A 22,194-nucleotide genomic window follows, 5' to 3' on the forward strand; every position below is an offset into this window, starting at 1 on the left:
GGATACTCCGTGTGTGCATGTGTGTGTGTGTGTGTGTGCGCGCGCGCGCAGGTGGGGAGGAATCAGGAGAATAATGGTACTCTTCTAGCCCTGTTTTATGATTCCTGATAACCAAATGCTACTAAGCAAAGGCTGGTATGTAAATAATAGTGTCACACTGCAAGAAACATTTGATTAAGTTATTGAGTGGTCAAATGATCTTGATGCACTCACTTCATCAGCCAACCTTTGTCATGCTTGAATATAATTCAAAGGGATAAAAAACAGGCCCTTTCAGGTAGTCTTTGCATGATTTTCATACTCTTAAAATGTTTCTGTAGACATCCAAAACATTTCCCCTTTGCCTTAGATAGCTTCTTTCTAAAAAAGAAAAAAAAAAGTACTGCTTAGAAACTATTCTAAATGGATGCTTATTTATGGCTGAATTCATTGTAAGTCTCGGTCTTTCTATGGCAAATGAGGTCATGTCTGTTCCTAAAATCTAATGTTTCCTACTGCTCTGCTTAAGCCAGAAAGTGTGTGCTCTGGGTGGATGATGATTTCTTCACATGTTACATGGCCCTGAGTATATACTATCTTCTGTACCTTTCATGCCTATTGTATTTTCATTTTGTTTTTATTTTCCCAGATCCAGTGTGTGTGATATAATGTTTAATAATTCTGGATGCCTGGTGCTATGGCTCATGCCTGTAATCCCAGTGCTTTGAAAGGCCAAAGTGAGAGGATCACTTGAGCCTTGGAGTTCAAGACCAGCCTGGGCAAAATAGCAAAAACCCACCTCTACAAAAAATTTAAAAGTTAGCAAGCTGTAGTGGTATCCACCTGTGCTCCCAGCTATTTGGGAGGCTAAGGTGGGAGGATCACTTGAATGCAGGAGTTCAAGGTTACAGTGAGTTATGATTGCGCCACTGCACTCTAGCTTGGGTGACAGAGCGAGACTCTGTCTCACCAAAAACCAACAAATGAAAATAAAGAAACAAACAAAAAAAACCTGGAAAGTTTAATTTTAAATTGGAATGAAACTTTTGGACATCGGTTTCACAGTTCTGACAAAGGTTACCTACATCCTCATGTTGACTATCATTAGTTCTTTGGATAGATTTTTTTTTTTGAGTTCTGAATATGAGTTTTCTGGATTTATCTTTTCCTTTAATAACTAAATAAAATTACATGCTGCCCTCCCTTCCAGCCAGGGATGTCAGTGCTTATCTTGGTGCTTTGAGGCTTTCCTGGGCAAAAGCGTCTCCAGGACAGTAGGGGTGTCACCTCTGGCTCCATCTGCTGGGTTTGCTGGCCTGTTCTTCGAGCCCTGTTACTGTAAAATGTGAAATTGCTTTTGGACTTCTGCTTTTAACAAAGTAACTTCAAGTTTTATTAAATGCTTAGAGAGTTTGGAGATAATGGAGAATTATAATAAATAAACTAGCAGTCAAACAAACAAGCAAAACAAAGGAGTACAAAACCCAACCAGGAAACTGCTAAACATCTCAGCCGTTCTTCCCATTGGGAGCTGGCTGTTCCAGCCACAGCAATCTCTCCCATGACCTAACCTGATCAAGGTTTTCTCCTTTACTTCAGAGACCTTTCCAAAGGGTCAGAGCCCCCACCCACTTCTATCTCAGGGGACAACTGAATATCCCTGTTAACTGGCAGCCATCAGGGAGCTAGCAGGAAACAGGTGGAGAACAAAAGAGTTTGACTGAACAAAGTTCAGTGAAGGGGCGAAGGGAAGCAGCAGGGATGGTGGAGCAGGAATTAGCAATGGAGGAAGGATGGAATCACTCCCGGGCCTGACTTGCCAGAGCCTCAGAAGGGCTGCAGGGTAGAAGAGAGGCCCCCATCAGGAGCTGGGGCTCTAGAGAAATGCAGCCAACACTGGATCCTTGGGGGCCAGCAGGGATTGGAGATTGGAGGTAGATTGGTGCGATAAATACATTCACCGCTCTCTCCTTGCCTCTTCTTTTCTCCTGCAGGTGCCTCCCATTGACTGAACCCAACTGGAAGCCACAAGACAGGGGAACCTGGGTAGTACCCTCCCCAGAGGTCAGCTTCCCTGGGCACAGAACAAGCAGCGGGGAGGAGCATTACAAGGTCAGGGAGGTGCCAATAATAACCAGCACATTTGTTAGAGAGAGAAATTTTACCTCCGTCTTTGTTTGAACCTCTCTCATTCAGATTAGTTTTATACTTGTGGTCTTTGCATAATCAAAATTCCATCAAGTATTTTTCCCCCAAACTAAAGAGCAGCTCTCTCCCTAGGAGAAATTCTGCCATTTGCCCAGAGCAACTGGCTCAGACTGTACTAATGTCAAAAAATGTGTTCCTTCATGCTTCATAAGGCTGCTACTCATCTACAGAATCCTTTATCTGTGTGTATTTTTAAAATGATCTTGTTGAAAACCACACACACACGTGCGCGCGTGCACACACACACACACAATCTTAGCTGTCCAACACACAACTCACAGTGTTCTCCAGCTCACTGGGAAGCGCCTCTCATTGCCTTTGCTCATTAATATAGAGGAGGAGAAAGAAGAGAAGAAGATGTGGTGCTGATGATTATGATTGATAAACTGTTAAGTGTTTGGTGGTGGTATTTTCTGTTCCACTCTCTGAGGAGGCTCCTTTCTCTCCCATCTTCATGGGGTCACAACGGTACCTGCTGCCAGGCAAGGCAGCCTGTATACCCCAGGACCCACTCTTGCTATAAAAAAGATTGGTGGGTATTCAAAGAGAGGTAAAGGATAGTTGTCATGTACTTATGGAATTATGGGCTTCCCTAATCCCAGCAGAAGAATTAAAGTAAGATTGGAAAGGAAGGTAGGCAATTGCCTGTGACTTTTTCTTTTGGTCAGGAATAAGTACTTGCTGAGTGTTCTCCTCCAGTGGCTTTTTAGGACATGTCACTAAAGCCAGGCCAGTGCTTTTCATTAGTTTTCTTCCTCTGTCAAGACAGAGCTGGCTAGACATTGTCCTAGGCAGTGTGACCTCTGTGGGCTTGGTGCCTGCTGTCTAAGACAAGACAGAAGATGGAGAAAAAGCAGGAAAAGCATGCCACATGTTACCACCTTCCCTCTCTGTGTCAATAGCTCAATTGCTTGGTAATGATACTTGCTGAATCTCCACCAGAAGATGGTGAGACAAAATGATACAATGTACTTCTGGCTGGGTGCAGTGGCTCACGCCTGTAATCCCAACACTTTGAGAGGCCAAGGCAGGAGGATTGAGGCCAGGAGTTCGAGACCACTCTGGCCAACATGGTGAAACCCCATTTCTACTAAAAATACAAAAGTTAGCCGGGTGCGGTGGCACGCACCTGTAGTCCTAGCTTCTTGGGAGGCTGTGGCAGGAGAATTGCTTGAACCTAGAAGGCAGAAGTTGCAGTGAGTCGGGATTATGCCACTGCACTCCAGCCTGGGTGACAGAGTGAGACTGTCTAAAACAAAAAAGAAAGTACTTCCTAAGAGAGGCGAGGGACTATCTAGAAATGCTGTGGCTTTTTCTCCTATAGCACTTGTATGACATGCTGTGTTCATTTGGCACATTGCCGGTTATTTATTTTCTGGTATCTCAGTTTCCTCATCTGTGAAATAGCAATGCCAGAGGGTTTGGGCTCATGGGCTCAGCGGGCAGCACAGAGTTGACCCTGTGGGCATGGGCAAGAGCCAGAGTAGGCAGCGGCAGTTTGGGCTGTGATGGGAGATGGTTTTCTGTGACTTTGTGGGGGCTTTTGTTGGCTTTCTGGCCCATGTTTGACATCAGGGGTCCCTGCTTCAGGGACCTTCCCTATGAGAAGAGAAAAATAATGGGTGGAGGGTGGAGAGAGAAGCCAAGGTATGATATTCTATTATACGCCAGAGTCGGGTCTAAATCCACAGGCTGAAGGAACATTCATTCTTTTCTCCCCTGGCTCCAAGCAGGAGCAGAAACCCTGCAACATGGAGCTGCAAGGGGCCTGTGAAATCTCCCTTGGCAACCCCTACCACAATAATTAGGGTAAGAATAAGACATGCAGATGCCCTGCATAAGGCAATAATTTAGCATACTTAGGCAGGGTCATTTATCATCCCTTCCAGCCAATATCCTTCAAGCATATGTTCAATATCTATCTGGGAGAGACCAAGCTGTTGTCATTGGAGGGGACAGTTCTTCCTCATGCTGACTTTTCTGCACATTGCAGGTGTCCAGCATCCCTGCCCACTGCCCACCATGCTAGTAGCTCCCTTCATCTCATGCTTCCAAAGCCCCCTGGGGAGGCAGGATCCCCTTGCTGAGAACTGGCCCCACACTCGCCTACATCACTGTGAACAGGGCCTTTGCTGACAGTCAGACCTCCCTCTTAGAATCTTCTCAAATGTCTGAGGACATCGGGGCATGCTTTTTGGGGGTTGTAGTACCCCAAATTGACTTATCAAAATTCTACTATCAACCACATCTAATACACGCTTAACTTGAGAGGTTGTAGAAAATAAAAATTTGTGTATCTCATCACATTTAGTACAGCCCCATTGAATCTGGCTGCCTGGCTAGCCCACCCTGGAATATAGCTCTGGGAGCATTTCTACCCTGTCATCCAGAAAGTGCTTTCTGGTTTATTTTCTATGCATTTAATCCTGCTTCAGATTTCCCAGTCCATAGCCTTTTACTCAGTTTTTGGTTGAGAAACAAACTTACTCCTTTTAAGGGCATTTTCTTTTTTTTTTTTTTTTTATACTTTACATTGTAGGGTACATGTGCACAACGTGCAGATTTGTTACATATGTATACATGTGCCATGTTGGTGTGCTGCACCCATTAACATTTACATACCCATTTACATTAGGTATATCTCCTAATGCTATCCCTCCCCTCTCCCCCCTCCCCCCACCACACAACAGGCTCTGGTGTGTGATGTTCTCCATCCTGTGTCCAAGTGTTCTCATTGTTCAATCCTCACCTATGAGTGAGAACATGCGGTGTTTGGTTTTCTGTCCTTGCGATAGTTTGCTCAGAATGATGGTTTCCAGCTTCATCTATGTCCCTACAAAGGACATGAACCCATCCTTTTTTATGGCTGCATAGTATTCCATGGTGTATGTGTGCCACATTTTCTTAATCCAGTCTGTCATTGATGGACATTTGGGTTGGTTCCAAGTCTTTGCTATTGTGAATAGTGCCACAATAAACATACGTGTGCATGTGTCTTTATAGCAGCATGATTTATAATCCTTTGGGTACATACCCAGTAATGGGATGGCTGGGTCATATGGTACATCTAGTTCTAGATCCTTGAGGAATCACCACAATGGTTGAACTAGTTTACAGTTAAGGGCAGTGCATTCTTAAAGTCATCTCTTTATTCTTTTTTCTCAGCTCATTTATTAGGTATGTATAAAAGAGTTTACTCAAATTTCCAGTTAATGAAGCCATTGAATATTTGATTTTATACAAGCATATATTAATTTGATACATTTTTCTGCATCTCCTGAACCAGTAGATTTTGAAAGCATGTCTGTAAAATGAACAGCAGCTCTTATATCTCTCAATGTTCATCCCCCTCTGGTGACTTCCGATACCCACGTGATAGAAGTCAGAATTATCTGGCTTGATATTCAGCCCATTCATGATCAAGCCACACCTTCTTTTTCATCGTTCTCTTCAAGAGTCACTCCCATGCACTTGATACCTTACCTACACTGAAAATGATGAGCACACCAGGAGCTATGGCTTTTTCAGGATCACAAGAAAAACCTCTAGAGACAGACACCCAATTATCTGGTAGAAACCCAAGTGACTGTGTGGACGTTCTGATACCTCTGGGAAAACACAATGTGACGTGATTTCTCCAGCCCAGCTCATAGTGCTAAACACTGATGAGTGCCACAGGCACCAAACCCAATGCACAGTTCAAAATCGTCCACAGTCTCCTTGTTGCTCAGCCCCCTTCTATTACCACAGCAGCCTAGGCCTAATAATAAACTGAGAGGACCCTCTACAAGAAAGTGAAGGTATTACATGTCTGTGTTTGTTCCTAGATTCTTGTGTAGTTGTCTCATTCTTCTCCCCTCAGCCTCTTGATCTGTGGTTCTTGGAAGCCACATCTGAATAAAGGCATGGAAACTTCCATATCATCTGACCACAACAGAGTTACAGGATTTCCCAACTAGAAAACTGTGCAATATGCATGACAAAAGAGCTTTCATTCATTCATTGGACAACAGAAGAGAAGCAAATGAGGCAAACTCTACAATTGCCTCAGTTTACTGCATGGAGAGAGTTTCCAGGCTGAAGCTCAGGGACAGGGAATCCAGATAGGGCTGGCAGTTTGGCTGAGTTGAGGAGAAAGAATTCAGAATTCAGGGATGTCAGAGTGGTTGCAATTTCCAGGGTAAAATACTGGGGAGGAGGGAGCTTCACAGAGAGAGAGAGGAGAGCTCCAGAGATCTGCAGAGGGGTCCCCTGGAGATTGAAGATGAGAACAAATCTGTGTGTGTGTAAAAGGAAACTCTCTGAGGCCAGGAAAAGAGCAACCAGAAAGGAGCAGGCAGAACAGCCCCTGGAGATCACATAGGGCTGGGAATGATTTGTGCTGCCACCCACTCGGGTGGAAAGACCTCAGAACACAAGCGGTATTGAGTAGAGATTTCAGAGGTGGTAGCTTCAGTAATAGGACCACATTAGCCCTAGATCTGCCTCAAATAAAAGCAAGCCTTGGAAGGATTAAATTGCTGCTCAGAACAAAACCTAACAATATACAAAGGAATACAATAGAATCCAGCAACCGAAAGCACAAAATTTACGCTGCTCAGCATCCAGTTAAAAATTACCAGGAATGTAAAGAAGCAGGCAATATGACCTATCACTAGGAGAAAAAAATTAATAATCTAAGTAGATTTTTTTTTTTTTTTTTGAGGTGGAGTTTCACTCTTGTTGCCCAGGCTGGAATGCAATGGTGTGATCTCGGCTCACTGCAACCTCTGCCTCCCGGGTTCAAGTGATTCTCCTGCCTCAGCCTCCTGAGTAGCTGGGATTACAGGCAAATGCCACCATGCCCAGTTAATTTTGTGTTTTTAGTGGAGACCAGGTTTCTCCATGTTGGTCATGCTGGTCTCGAACTCCTTACCTCAGGTGATCCACCCACCTCGGCCTCCCAAAGTGCTGGGATTATAGGTGTGAGCCACCGCACCTGGCCTAAATAGATTTTTAAAAAGATACAGATGGTAGAAGTAGCACACAGGGATGTGAAAGCAGCTATTATAAACATATTCCTTATCTTCAAGAAGATAAAGGAAAGCATAAACATGATGAACAACATGGAACATAAAAGCCCCCAATCAAATTCTGAGGGTTAAAAAATATTATATCTTAAATCAATAACAGCAGATTAAACATTGCAAAAGAAAAGACGAATGAACTAACTTGAAGATACAACAAAGGAAACATTTAAAAGGAAACAGAAATTGAAAAGATTGTAAGAAACTGCAAAAAGCACCAGTGAGCTGTGAGCTAATATCAAACAAGCAATTTAACAGATGTATAAGTAGAGCTCTGATGGGGGAAAAAGCAAAGTAAGGGAGACAGAAAAATATATTTGAAGAAATGGCCAAAAAAAGTCCAAATTTGATGAAAACTATAAACCTATAGATACAAAAATCTCAACACACCCCAAGCACAAAAAATATTTTACAAATTACACCAAGGCACATCATAGCCAAGTTGCTCAAAACAAATGATAGAGCGAAAGTTTTTAAAGCAGCAGAAAAAAGACATATTAACACAAAGGGAAATAAGGACTGCAAATTTCTCATAAGAAACTGCAAATCAGAAGACCATTCCATCGTATTATTAAAATACTGAAAGAGAAAACTGTTAATATAAAATCTATAGTCAAAAAAAAACTTCAAAAAATGAAGGCAAAATAAAGACTTTTTCAGACAACTAGAAGTTGAGATTCATTACCAGAAGACTAGCATTGTAAAGAATGTTAAAGGAAGTTTTTGGTGTTTTTTTTAGGTAGAAAGGAAATGCCACTGGATGGGAACTGGATATTGCACAAAAGAATGTCAGGCAGTGGAAATGGTAAACATGTGGGTATGTGGAAAATACATTTTCCCCTCCCTTTTTCAAATATCTTTTTAATTGATTAAAAAATAGTTGACTGTTTCAAGCAAAGTAATAATTAATTATGTATTCAGGGATATATAACATACATAGAATTAAAGTGTATGTCAATCATAGCACAAAGGCCAGGAGAGGGAAATGGAAGCATACTGTTGTAAGGTTCTTCAACTATACAAAAAATGGTATAACATTATTTGAAGGCAGACTGTGATAAATGGAGGACATTTATTGCAAACCCTAGAGCAACCACTGAAACAAAACAAAGAGTTCTAGCCAATAAACTGAGATGAATTGATTAGGATACAGACATGCTCAGGGTCATTAATTAATACCCAACATTCATATATCAAAATGAAACAAACACAAAAGTACTGCAAATATGGGGAAGCTAGAAAGGATCCATGTACCTAACAGCCTAGTCATGACATACTCCTACAAGGTGCATTCCTAAGGTGCATATCAAGGCAGTCTAAGAGAAAAGGTAATGTAGGATATCACTGGCACCACCAACCTTAGATAAAGATATGTATGTTGTTAGAGAGGGCAAACCAAAAATAAAAGTTGAAGTCCCCCACCCTGCCACAGCCATCTGAATGGATTTCCTCTTCTAGGTCAGTGCTCTCCAAAGTTAAAATGAAAGACTGGTTTGGGCCATGACAGGAAGGGAGGTGTTGGACATGCCTCATCATGCCTTCCTCCCTTTTGGAATTCAGGAAAAGCCAACCAGCACTAACATGAATACAGACCTTAAATCTGATATGAAACATGTACAATCTATTCTCTCTGGAGGCTTCATCCACATGATAAAACTTTGGTTTCTACAACCTCTTATTGTTACCCAGACTTTCCTTTCTATAGGTAACAACTCTTTCAACCAACTGCCAATCAATCAGAAAATTTTTAAATCTACCTACAACCTGGAAGCCCCCCAACTTTGCCCCTTGAGTTGTCCCACCTCTCTGGGCTGAACCAATGTATATCTGAAATATATTTGATTAATGTCTCATGTTTCCCTAAAATGTATAAAACAAAGCTGTGCCCCAACCACTTGGGCACATGTTCTTAGGGCCTCCCAAGGGCTGAGTCACTCATATTAGTAACAGACTAGTGTCACTCATATTTGGCTCAGAATACATCTCTTCAAATATTTTTCAGAGTTGGACTCTTTTTGTTGACAACAGTGATATCAACCTTCAGAAGACACTATCAAGGAAACAAAGAGGGAGAGAAATTCAAGTCAAATCAGTGAGATGGGTCTACAATATGGACTCCATTTTTCCCCTTCAACTGAGAACTCGATCTCAATCAACCCAATTCCATTTTGAGTATCCTGTGTTTTAAACCCTTGCTACACAAACCACCAATAGTTATCCAAATCCACATGCTCCTCTTTCACATATTCTGTGTTTATTATTTTTTATTTTTAGGCAGAGTCTTTTTTTTTTTTTGAGACGGAGTCTCGCTCTGTCGCCCAGGCTGGAGTGCAGTGGCGCGATCTCGGCTCACTGCAAGCTCCACCTCCCGGGTTCACGCCATTCTCCCGCCTCAGCCTCCGAGTAGCTGGGACTACAGGCACCCGCCACCTCGCCCGGCTAGTTTTTTGTATTTTTAGTAGAGACGGGGTTTCACCATGTTAGCCAGGATGGTCTCGATCTCCTGACCTCGTGATCCACCCGCCTCGGCCTCCCAAAGTGCTGGGATTACAGGCTTGAGCCACCGCGCCCGGCCAACTCCTGCTTGTCTTTAAACCAACTTTCCTGTCAACGCAAACTTCCTCAGCATCCAGAGAAAGACGTCCTCCATTCCTCTCCCTGGTCCAACACCCCAGGCATCCTTCCCCCAGTCTGGTGAGAGTGCACTCCTTCCTCCTACCGTAATTTTCTACTCTTCATTTCTACCTTGCCCATAAGGGCAACCTCTGACTGCCTGTGAGGAAGTGTGTGCTTTGAGCCCTTTACCCTTCTCATGTATCGACCACAGAATGCTGGGAAGCTGGAGGCAGTTCTCAGTGAATGTCTGCTGCACGGTGGAAGGACTGAGAAGACATCCTCCCAACATCAAATGGGGGTTCCCTTTGGGAGCAAATTAGGAAGAATCCATATCAAAGGGACGGAACCAGACTGTTATAGAAATGTCACATCCCAAGAAATGGTTTTGGCAGCTGGTGGGTTGGGAGGTGTTTCAAAAAAGAATGATTATCTTAAGTGATTTCAAGTGAATGGAGGAAGCCAACCTAATTCTAATTGATGGCGTGGTGCCATAGCTGAAGAAAGACCAGGAGCAGATGGTCGATGGGACCTTTTGACGGAGGGAGTAGGAAGGCAAGAATGAGGCTGTGTCTCCAGTGCTGTCTGAGGGGAGGCACCTGACTCTGACGGAAAGAATACCGTGGCCCCTCTTCCCAGGCTGCGCACTCCAGTCCATTTGGCGGGCAGACTTCTCATGGTAAGTCATGAATTTGTCATTTTGGTTGCTCTATGGTGTTCTAGGGGCTGCTAAGCGGAGATTGCCTTCACTCTCAAACACTGACTTTGTTTCTCTTTGGTTGCAAGTGGACGAACATTGCAAACCTCCAATAGATAAAGTCAGGATGAAGAAAGGGTTTTACCCACCTTTATATTGACCAAATACAGTGGCAATAATGTGCAGATATTGCCCCACTCCTCCTGCTCGATGCCTGGTACTTGATCTCTGCATGGTCCTGGGTCCCAAAGCAAGGGTTGTTCACTGGGAGGACCATTCAGGGGACTGTCAAGGGGTGGCCTGAGACTTACAGCCAAGTCTTAGCAAGCATGAGCAGGTACCAAAGAAAGAGAGACATTCTGAGTCCTTTCTGTTGATCTTCTAAGAGCAGAAACTATGAGCCCATGGTGAAGTATTGTGGTGACTCTCTGACCTTCCAAAGGTTTTGTAAGAATGTAAATCCTTGTATTAAATCCTTATATGTTGGAAATAGCCAGGGTGGTATCTGTCTTCTGCAACTAAATCCTGACTGAGTGACACACTACGAGAAGAAAAATAAAATGGAGGTGTCAGGTTCTTGGGCCCCATGGAGGTGATTTCTCTAAGGATCTCCCTTCCAGTTTCTTCTCAGCGTGGTTGGTGGGAGGTGGCCCTAAGAGACTGCACAAAACCCAGTTTCTGATCTGAAGCTGAAACCAACCTTGCCCCGTGGTCAGTGAGGCCTTGGTAAGTTGTCTTCTTAGACAACATCTAACCACAAATGCAAATGTAGGGAGTTTATAATACTTTGTAGATCACATGTTATACTAGGTAAGTGTTAACCGTTTTAATCTCCATTTACAGGTGAGGCTTTACCTATGAAGCTGAGTGACTCATCCACAGGCCCAAAGTTTGGTGATGGGGCCAAATGGACCCCATTCCTGAGACCTGCTAATGGCCCATGGTGCTCATTGTATATAGCAACTGTCAGTTTTTTGGTTTTGTTTATTTTATTCATGTACTTATTTATTAGAGACAGAGTCTCACTCTGTTGTCCAGGCTAGATTGTAGTAGTATGATCATGGCTCACTACAGCCTTGAACTCCTGGGCTCAAGCACTCCTGCCGCCTCAGCCTCCTGAGTAGCTGGGATTACAGGTTCACATCACCATGCCTAGCTAATTACTATTTTACAATTTTTTGTAGAGATGGGAGTCTTGCTGTGTTGCCCAAGCTGGTTTTGAACTCCTGACCTCAAGTGATCCTCCTGCCTCAGCCTCCCAAAGTACTGGGATTAAGGTGTGAGCCACCACACCTGGTCCAGTTTAGATTTTATTTCTGACGGTATTGTATTTCTTCATCTAGAAATGCTACTATCTATTTTCTTACCTATATTTGCAAGTTTGACAAATGCCAAAATTAGAAATAAGCCCACAAAAAAGTATATTTTTGAGAGGAAGAAAGCCTAACTAATAATGGAAGAAACAGAACCTACTTAGTCAGTTTTCGAAATTGGCTTTAAATACAATATTAAACTCCACAATTCCTTTTATAGTAGTCATGCCTTGGGACTGGAAGGAAACCTGTTTACCATCTGTTATGCTTTCACACTCAGCATCTTAAGAAATGTCACTTTCCAACAAAGAGCTATCACCAATTTCAGGTCAGGAAGAGTCATGGCTAATAAATGATTTTTATTTCCAAAGAAACTGTAGAATTTTTGCTTATTGTATTATATTCACAAATAAAGGATATATTTTTTAAAGCAGAATCAAGAAGGTACTTGAAGTTGTGGATTTTCTTTCTTATAGAACATATGCGGGGCTTTGGCATTCTGTTAAGGAAAAGAACTATATTCTTCTGTCTCCTCCAGTAAGAGCAGGTTTCTTCTTGCACAAGAGCCAGTTCTGCCTCTGTTTGGGCAAATCCAGGTTGCCAACACCGGCTCAGCCGAGACACGTCCCTATTGATTTATAGCCTTCTGCAGAGAACCAGACCTGTGTCAGTAAGGTTAAACATTTTGCGACATAATCAGTTTGCTTTGTCAGTTTCTCTGCTTCATCTGATTACAAACTCTTTCCTCTCTAAATTTCACTTTACATAATAATCAGGTAGGAGATTTGACCATTCATCACTCTCCCTCTCTGCAATAACTTTTATTCTGTAGTGTGTGATGCAGGCATTGGGCCCCAGAAAGCCCTGCTCCGTGTCATCGAATCCTTGTGGGGATGTTCGGGCTTCTGTCTGGTGAATTTCCTTGAAGTCACACTTCTAGAAAGCACAGGTGGTGTGCAAGTTCAGGGGGATGGGGCGGAGCATTTAGACACAGACCACCCCCATATTGTCTTTGTCAGGTAAGCAGAGTTTAAGCTTCTCTTATAAATAGCTATTCTTTTTTTTTTTTGAAACAGAGTTTTTTGCTCTTGTCGCCCAGGCTAGAGTGCAATGGCACGATCTCGACTCACTGCAACCTCCACCTCCCAGGTTCAAGCGATTCTTGTGTCTCAGCCTCCCTAGTAGCTGGGATTACAGGTGCACGCCACCACACCTGGCTAATTTTTGTATTTTTAGTATGCCAGGTGCGGTGGCTCATGCCTGTTATCCCAGCACTTTGGGAGGCTGAGGCAGGTGGATCACTTGACGTCAGGAGTTCGAGACTATCCTGGCCCTCATGGTGAAATGCTGTCTCTACTAAAAACAAATAGCTATTCTTGATTGAGGGCCTGTTATGTTCTAGTTCATATATGATTTTGTTTTAGTTATTAGATCAGGCTTCCAAAGGTAGATACTCTCCTGCTTTTTACGGCAGAAAACTGTGGGGCATGGTGAGGTGAAGTCACCTGCCCAGGGTCATGCGAGTCTAGTCGATGTCAAAGTGCACGTCTTTTCACCTCCACACCCAGGCACCCTGCTGGCTGCTTCTCTCTGCTCCTGGGGCTCATGAGGCAGGCCCTGCTCCCGTGGCAGTTTCCTTTCTCCCTGTCCCACTGCCTCCTAAAATTCCAACCCAAACAGAAGATCCAGCTGGATTCTCGCTTCCCCTTGGTCTTCTCCTGCCCTCCAGTTACTCTCTATGTACACGCCCATCTTCTCAGCTGCATTTGAAGTTTCCTGAGGGCAGAGACCCTTTGTGTCCAAGAACTCTGGGCATATGCTGGGTGGTTGGCGGTCAGGCCCACGGGCACCCATCTGCTTGTGCATTCATTCACTGTAACTGATTTCAGCACAGCTGCACACCTCTCAGGTGAATTTCAATCTTTACTTACATTCTTATCCTTGTATTCTCCAAGTCGCTTTGGCTGCTTCCCGGAGTTTTGTGTTCTCTTCCTGGAGATGATGTGGAGGATCCCTAGTGAAGGGTCAGGTGCATGCTTTCCTCTGTCTACTTGCTGGGCAGGGCACACGGGGTACCTTCAGCACCATCCAAGTGGAACCCTGCAGATGGGGGTGTCGGGAGCACTCACAGAATGAAAATCAGCATTGAGTCTGGCTCTGGTGCTTTCTTATCTAACTAATAATTCTTCACTTTCAAAAAACAATCTGCTAACAAGACAGGTACATCTTTACCAGCTACTCCTCTTTCTTAGCCTCCTAAGGAGATGACCACTAGGTCATGACCTTTGGTCTTTCATCAGGAATTCATGAGCACGTGGTTGGTGTCTTGCACTGCCACTGGGAGCAAGGTCTTGAGGCTTTCTCTGAGAGGGCACTGCAGGGCTGCAGGGGCACAGATTTACAGCTGTGGTAATTGATTAAACAACAATAACAGCAACACAGAGCTGGAAGAGAACGAGACACTCCATTTTCTGAATGCTTGCAGCATGTCTACCTTTCTTGGCTGCAGAATTCGTCATCACAGGCCTGGGGAAGAGCACATCAATCCTGGTGAACCTGTCGGGCAGCAGAGTGTCCCAGGAGAAAGGGTCTTCCTGCATCTCCTCTCAGCTCCCGCCTGTCCAGGGCTGTATAGTCTATTCTGGGTCAGAAAAGGAAGGGAAGGTGTGGATGCCAGGTGGATCCGTAAACACAGCCACAAGCTGTAGGCTTCTACTGAGGTCTGATCATTTTTCTCTGAGTTCTTCAGCCCCTGGGATCCCCATTGTTAAAGTCAGTGGGCTCCAAGTGGTAGAGCACAGGAGAGGGGGTCCCTAGGTGCCCCCTGAGGAGCCACACCCCACCCCCCTGCTCACTCTAGGTAACCTCTGAGGGGAATGGTCACTTGGGTATCAAACACAGAAGTGGCAACTGGACAACAGCTCTGTTATGTTTATATGTCAGTGCTGCTGGGACAGGACACCACCCAGGTGTGGCAGCCTGGCCAGGTGAGCCGATCGCTCAGAGCAGCCAGAGGCAGAGGGGCTGGGAGAAAAGCCAGGGTGGCCAGCAAGATGGGAGCGAAGTGCAAGGCCCGGTCAGCAGGCTGTGCTAGTTGACTGGGGCTGCTGTGACAAAATACCACAAATGGAACAGCTAAAACAGCAGAAATGTCCTGTCTCACTGTTGTGGCACCAAGACCACGATCAAGGTGTCCGCAGGGTTAGGCAACCTCTGAAGGCACCGGCGAAGGACCTGTTCCAGGCTTTTCTCTTGGCTTTCAGGAATTCCTTGGTTTGTGGCAGCAGAACCCCAGTCTTCATGCAGCATTCTCTCTGTGTGTCTGTTCTTCACCTGGTGCTCTTTTTACAAGGACACAGTCATTCTGGATTGGGGACCACCCTACTCTAGTGTGGCGTCATCTTGACTAATCACATCTAATGACCCTACTTTCAAATAAGGTCCCATGCTGAGGCACTGGGGTTAGGACTTCATCATATGAAGCTGCAGGGGGGCACAGTTCAAACCTTAACAAAGTCCATTTCTTGGGAGGCTAATTGGGGATCAGTCAAAAGGTGGGCGACCCAACAGCAAATCGCAGGTCAGTGAGCGACATGGGTCGGGTTAAACGGTTCAGGAGAAAGGTGAACTAACTCTTCAGGTAGGTCTTGGGGCTGCTTCTCCATGATGGTGGCTGCAGGGCACAGTGAGAGTTTTTAAAGGCAGTGAAGGATCAAATGCAGTCTTGCTGTAGGCCTGGGCTGTGCTGGGTGATCGCGAAGAATTCCTTCAGTTCAGTGTCATCTGACACGCGGGCTGGAGCCCGAGCCGTGTGCCACAAGCTGGGTATACAATGGTGAATAGAAACATCCATTGCTGCCCCCAAGGAGCTCACAGTGTTATGATTAAACGGCAACATTTTTATAGTGTCCAAAAACAGTTTCAGTATTTTTTTTAACCACGTTTTTCTTGAGCTAGACAGAAAGTTAAAATGCAGTGAAACAATCAACCACATGTTAAAATTGCAGAACAAAATTGGTGCTGTGTCAGCTTTCTGTTGGTTTCAAAATAAGCAGTAATGAGCTAATAGGAAAAAAAAATAGTGGGGGCTGGGGGAGGGGGTGACATAGAGACGGATCCTAGTATCTCTCTCAGCATGTTGTTTTACATTTAAAGAAATGTCTTCATTATTAGGTTTGCTGATGCCAGGTTGTAGCAAGGTTTAAGTCTTGCTTGAGAATTAAGACATCTTAATAGATAGATGTCTTAATTAAGACATCTCTATTCAACATTACCCAAATTTATAATCATTCACTGGCAGGCAATGATATAATATAGTCTCTTAATAATAGAGTTAAATTTAATACCTGGCCATGTGTTGGGAAAAGCATGGCTTTTCAAGTTAGACACATCTGTCTCCTGTCTAACGTCACTCTGTAACGTGTGACCTTATTCAGGAAGTTAAGCCTCCTGTTTCTAGTTGGTAAAATGGGAATAATAAAGATTTTCTACAATTATTGGGAGGATTCGACAAGAAAACACATTCAAGAGCCTATCCCAATCCTGAGGCAAAGCAAGCACTTTTTAAAAAGGTGTCTTGGACTTGCACAAACAAATGCATCTGTTCCTGTTGTGACTTTGCAGATTGGGGAGGCAGGGCTGGGGGCTCAGGGCAAAAAACTGCCAAACAGGGGGCAAACTCAGAGAACCAGAGGCATAAGAACCCTCCAGGTGAGCAACTCAGTGCCAGGGAATATCAGAACCACAATCAGGGCAAGGCTGAGAAACCAGGGAGGCTGTGTTGGGCAGATGTGTCTACTTCCCAGATACCTTTGAATCCAACCACTTCTCTCAACCCCACCACCATTGTCTGAGATCAGGACATCTGGGCTCCTTTAAGGGCCGCCTACTTCATCTCCCTGCCTCCCCTGCATTTCACCCATCCACTTCCCTTTCTGCAGCAAGAAAGATGCTTAGAGATGCATCCTCCTAGGCTTAAAGACAGGATATCCAGTGCACCCGTCCTACACTAGTACAGGGGCTGGATTCGCCTGTTGATGTTAATGCCTCTACATTGCTGACCTGCCGATTGAATAGAGAAGACATAGAAATGATTTTTAAAATATATTGTCAGCTGGGTGCAGTAGCTCATGCCTGTAATTCCAGCACTTTGGGAGGCCGAGGCTGGTAAATTGCTTGAGCCCAGGAGTTCAAGACCAGCCTGGGCAACATGGTGAAAACCCATTTCTACAAAAATTACAAAAATTAGCTGGGCATAGTGGCACACATCTGTGGTCCCAGCTACTCAAGAGCCTCAGGCAGGAGCCTGGGAGGTGGAGGTTGCAATGAACCATGATGGTACCACTGTACTCCAGCCTGGGCAGCAGAGTGAGATTCTGTCTCTCTCTCTCTCTCTCTCTCTCCCTCCCCCCCCTCTCTCTCTCTCTTTCTATATATATATGTATATGTGTGTATATATATATATGCACACATATATATACACATATATACATATACATATATATATATATCACTGAGTTGAAAAGATTAAGACTTTTTAAACTTAGTTTATTTGGACTCAGTGTTTTGTCTGTAGCTTTTAAACGTTAATTTAAGCTTTATAAATCTGCTTTGAGATTTGTCCTGAACTTGAACACAACTCAGCTTTCAGTCTGCAGATGAATTTGTCCACTGCCAAATATGCTGAGGTCTGAGCAAGGGCCTTCCGTCTGGACCAAGAGGCATCCCTCACTGAGGCAGGAACATTTCAATTGGGATAAATGTGACAGGGTCCTCTGTCTGTCAATGAGTCCTGGAAATTGGATGCTGAGCCTAGAGACAGCTTGCAATTTGAGGGTTACTCTGTTGCCATTTGGAAGGTGTCAATAGGGAGTTGGGAGTCTTCCTGTTCCAACAGACACATACTTCTTAACTTGTGAATCCGTAAATAGCCTCCTGTCGGCTGAGCCCCAGTGTGCTCGGACAATGCAGGAGCGAGACAGCACGCAGAGGCTCCCTCTGTGTACTAAGCGCTTGCAACACCATCTGCTTTTGTCTGCATTTAGGGGCTAGTGTGTTAGCTCAGAGTGCTAACAAGTTAAGGTTGCAGGAGCCTGATGCTGCCCAGGCCTTGTTCAATCAAAAGAAAACCTAATATTCAAACAGAAAAAAGAGGAGCCACAACTGAAGAATTTTGCATCTGTCACCTGCTTCATTCTCCACCCAAGCTCCAAGTTCTCTCCTTTAGGGAATTCAGCCATATATTATGTGACTGTGGGTCTGCTTTGTTTGGGACCTACTTCAGGAAACTGCAAATACCTTTGCTTGCGGCTGGCTGATTACAGCTCCCTTAGCTTGGAAACACATGTGTGGTGTGTGGGTCCTGTGGACTGAATGTATGTGTCCCCCCCCCGCTCCAGATTCATATATTGAAGCCTTAATCTCCGTGATGGCATTAGGAGGTGGGGCTTTTGGAGGTAATGAGGTCAGGACGATGGAGCTCTTATGATGGAATTAGTGACCCTGTAAGAAGAAACACAAGAGAGACGATCTCTTCACCATACGAGGACACAAAAAGAAGGTGCCATCTGCAAACCAGGAATCGAGCCCTCACCAGACATTTGATCTACTGGTACCTTAGTCTTGAACTTTCCAGCCTCCAGAACTGTGAGAAATACATTTCTGTTGTTTACAAACCACCTATTATGTAGTATCTTGTTATAGCAGCCTGTCTTAGTCCATTTCATGCTACTATAACAGAATGTCTGAGACTGGATGATTTATAAAGAACAGAGATTGCTTTCTTACAATTCTAGAGGCTGGGGAGTCCAAGGTTGAGAGGCTGCATCTGGTGAGGGGCTTCTTGCTGTGCTATCCCATAGTGGAAAGCAGAAGGGCAAGACAGCATGAGACAGAAAGAGAGAGAGAGAGAGAGAAAGAGAGAGAGAGAGAAAGAGAGAGAGAATGCATGAGAGAGGGAACCGAACTTGCTTTCCTAACAAACTTACTCCTTACTATCCAAGCTATCTTAAAAGATAGTGTTGTTAATTTACTCAGGAGGGCAAAGCCCACATGACCTCATCACCTCTTAGAAGTCCCACCTCTCAACACTGTTGCTGACAAGGGATTAAATTTCCAACACATAAACTTTGGGGACATATTTATACCGCAGCGCAGCCCAAATGGACTAAGACAATGGGTACGTGGGGTGTTTAGGATGGAAACCGTGAAATGTATTTGAGCGAGAAAGTTTCTGCCTCTGGTTTGTAACTCTAGGACCCTAAGAAGCTGCGGCTACCCAGGGCAATTGGCCCAGATCACGTAAATTTTGGGTATCCTGTTCCGACTTTGGCTTTTCATTCAAAATATAGCTTGTGGAAGAGCAGCTTTGCGTAAGAAATTTGGGGAGCAGAGCTGGGAAGTGAAGGAAGGAGAAGCAAGCATGTCTTATCTTGGGAGCTCTGACAGGCAGCAGAACGGGCTCCCTTCCAGTAGCTGGTGCAGGGAGAGGGTGGGGAGCTGGAGGGAAGGTCAGGGCCTCACACCACCGAGTCCAGGGCAGGGCGGGTGCCCCAGCCGCAGAACAGTCAGGATAGGGCAAGCTCTGTCTCCCAAATCCGTAGAGCCTGGCTAACCTAAGGTGAGGCAAATGCAAGAGCTGAGGAGTGGGTGTCTGTGGTCAGGATGCACGGAGGTGCTGTGGAGTGGGGGTGCCCAGCAGGACCTGGGGCCCTTGTACACAGTGTCTGCTGTGCTGGAGCTTCCCGTGGAGGCCCGATGTCTGAAGGCAGGGTGTGGTTTAACTGGCACCAGACAAAACTGGGAAGGGTGGGGCAGGAGTGAAAGGGTTGTGTGTGAAGAAAATGGCTTTGCAGTCACATGGACCGACTCCAATCTCAGTTCTACCACTCGGCAGCTGTCACCAGGGCAAGGAGCTCATCTTCCCTGAGCCTCCATTTCTTCTCTCTAAATAGAGAATAAACGTACCTCCCTCACAAGGTTTTAGTGAGGACCTGAGATCAATCTATGCAAGGGAGTCTTGCAACCACCGTTATTAACTGCAGGAGTCAGCAACGGGATAGGAGAGATTTGCCAAGATCCACAGTGTTTTCTGACACAGAGGGAAGGTTTTCATGCTATCAGTTGCGTATTCTGCAACATTTATTATGCTGCATCACCATGTCTGAAGGGCTGTGAGTATCAAGGTTGCAAAGCCCAGGCACTTCCCTAGAAGGCTCCGTAGGCAGGTAGAGGATGCCGGGATGGACAGCTCATGCCTGCACTCTGGCCTCTCCCCCAGAGTCCAGCAGTGTCTGGACAGACGGGAGGAGGAAAACTACAAAGAGCTAAGCAAATCAATAAACAAGGCACCCACTGAAGGATGGCTTTACTGAAATGAGCCTGCTTGGCCACCAGACACTCAAGTCAAACAGTTAATGTAATTTCCTTTATCCACCACCTTCCCTGAGATCTAAAGTGTTTCTTGAGTCCCTTCAGAAAACGTCCCATGCCTCGCAGGACTGCCGCTTCCAACCTAGGTGCGTTTGGCAGTCCTCTCCGAGGTCTGTGGAACATCTGACTCCAGGATGGTGGGCTTTCTGAGAACCCTTCTGCCTGGCCCTGGTAGATACCACTGTGCTGAAGCTCACTGGGTAGGGCCTGAGCAGAACTTGCCTGCTACCAACATAGATGCAAACAGCTCAGGTTTATAGTCCTGCGAGTGTGCCAGATGTGATTTTCCAGACTTGGAAACCTCCCACAGTCTAGCTCTTCAGAGCAAGAATCATGTTTATCTGCATTTCTACAGGACACGCCAGTGCAATCATCCTCTTAGGCCCGGGCAAGAGGGGTTGTGCTGCAGTGGGTCCTGCAAGTCACAAACAGACGCTATATAAACTCAGTAAGGAACACAGCATCTCTGCCCCTCTAAACCCAGCATTCTGTGCTGGCTGAGCTTGCCCTAACCCTAAACATCTGCTCTCAAGACTAACACCATTTGGGGCCCAGGGAGACACTTCTCCACTCTCTTGCCTTATGGCCACAGATAAAAAGCTGCTGTGTCTCACCGATACAAACATCTGTGACATCACAGAAGGTCACCCCTTCAGATACAGGCGGGATATGAGCTGTGGAAGCTTTGAGGTAAGACTAATTATTTAACTTGACGAATCCTCCCTCTTGGCATAAATGCAATTGATTCTTGCATAGCTAATCTCATTTTCCCTTTCCTCCCTCTCATCTCCGATCCCTGGTTCTAGGGCATGTGCTGGCTAGCAGCAGTTCATGGTAGAGGCTGGGCTCAGACTCTCTTAGTACTCACAAACTGGTAAATAAATGTGTAGGTTGAAACTTAACAAGTACAAGACGATAACGATGACACTAGACCCTTGGCAACTAGATGGATGCCAAATGCCAGAACTGTAAAATAGTTTTAATTTTATAAAAATATTTAACAAGGCCGGGTGTGGTGACTCAAGCCTGTAATCCCAGCACTTTGGGAGGCCAGGGCAGATGGATCACCTGAGGTCAGGAGTTCAAGACCAGCCTGGCCAACATAGTGCAACAGTCTCAAAATTACAAAAATTAGCTGGGTGTGATGGCGCATGCCTGTAGTCCCAGCTACTCGGGAGGCTGAGGCAGGAGAATCGCTTGAACTCGGGAAGCAGAGGCTGGGGTGAGCCGAGATCACGCCGTTGCACTCTAGCCTGGGCAAGACAGAGCAAGACTCTGTCTCAAACAAATGAAAAATATTTAATAAGATGTAATCACTTTTTCAAAAAATGTAAATAAACATTGCAGCTTTATTTAAATAAATTTGAGTTATAGTTCGGACAATTCATTGTTTTTAAATTTTCGTAGACGATTTTGTATATTTTAAGCCAAAAATAACTTTTGAAAACACACACTCATTTTAATTTGCATTTCCGATGAAAATATTTTCAAGTTTTGTACACTTTAAATACAATTCTCTGTGTTTTCAATCCTTTGAATCATTGAGCTTGAGTGCAGTTCAGGTTGTGACAGGATAGGATGTGAAAAATGGAGCTCAGAAAAGAGAAAAAGGTGAAAAAAGGCAAATAGAAAATCTTCGAGGGGACAGTCTGCTTAAATTTTTAAACACTTGAGAGGGTGAAATTTAGCACAGTCTGGTGAGCATAACCCACTTAAAATTTACAGACAGGATGTAACCAATTTTTTAATGGAGATTTAATGACTAATCAGCAAGAAAACTATCCTAATAAAATCAGCAATTTGAACAGGTCAAATAAGACCCCTGAAACTCCGTATTTGTTACTGTCTGAGGATTTAGTTACTAATCAGAACAATGAGAATGTAAGTG

The sequence above is a fragment of the Papio anubis genome, chromosome 15 (genome assembly GCF_008728515.1).
Source record: "Papio anubis isolate 15944 chromosome 15, Panubis1.0, whole genome shotgun sequence".
NCBI classification, from domain to species: domain Eukaryota; kingdom Metazoa; phylum Chordata; class Mammalia; order Primates; family Cercopithecidae; genus Papio; species Papio anubis.